Genomic DNA, 1,175 nt, shown 5'->3' on the forward strand with positions numbered 1-1,175 from the left:
CTCCCTAATGAATCGATACAAAAGACTTACGATCGCTTCAACACATTGATAAATCAATGTTGTAGAAACGATATCATCAGAACTTAGAAAGAAAATAATGTTTTATTCCTAAAAAGTCTAGGCGATGAATGGACTCARCTATCTATGTCCCTACAAGCAAACCAGGACCTAGATGGCTGGTCTCTTCATGACCTGTATGGAACATTTGCACCACAAGAGAGCGACATTATGAAGAAAAAGGTATCCATTGGTGGACCTCTTGCTCTTGCTGCCGATGAAAAGGAAAAATAAGGACTCCTGCCAAAGAACATAAGAAGAAAGGCAAGAAAGCATTGGTGGTAGAATCAGAATCTGAAGAGGAAACTGCTGAATCAGATGATGAGATTAGAGCTTTTGCCAAATCATTGGCCTTGATCACAGAACAATTCCAAAAGAAGTTCATCAGAAAACTCTATGAACGAAAAGAGTTCAAAAGGGAAAGGTACCAGTTATCATATGATAGAAAAGGCATCCAAATTTCATCAAAGGGACCAAAGAAGATATGGAAAAGAAGAACGGGAAGAGAGAAGAGAAGAAAGAAGAGAGGAAAGGAAAGAGGACAAGGATGGAAGGAAAAATGACCTTCGATGCTTCAGGTGCAGAAAACTTGGTCATTTTTCCAAGGAGTGCAAAGGACGATTGATCAAGGATGCTGACTACTATAAAAATAAATACAAGTATAATTCTAGAGAGCGAAGCTTGATGGCCGAAAAAGAAAATTGGGTGTCCGATTTTTCATCAGACGATGAAGACAAAGCACTCATCTGGCTAATGGCCACTTCCAATGCAGACTCCACCTCCAACTTTGATGACCAGGTATGTGAGTCTTTCTCAAATCAAACCAACTCTGTTCCATCAGAACTAGACTTAAGGATAATCAAACTTTCAGAAGATTTCTTGAAATTAAGAGAAAAATTAAGTTTTGAAAAATCTGAAAGAATAAAAGCGGAAAAAGAAGCAAGTTTCTACAAAAGAGAGATTGATCTTCTAACCGAAGAAAAAGATGGACTAGCAAAGGAAAAGACTCGCATAAGCATCCTTAAGAAATCAGAAGAAGATAAACTTCTGGAATTAAACAAGCGAATAACTAAGGACCTAGAAAAGAAAACTAAGGCCTTAAAGGAATCTGAGGCAGA

Source organism: Cynara cardunculus, unplaced genomic scaffold (genome assembly GCF_001531365.2).
Source record: "Cynara cardunculus var. scolymus isolate 2C unplaced genomic scaffold, CcrdV1 Un_Scaffold_2469, whole genome shotgun sequence".
Lineage (NCBI taxonomy): Eukaryota > Viridiplantae > Streptophyta > Magnoliopsida > Asterales > Asteraceae > Cynara > Cynara cardunculus.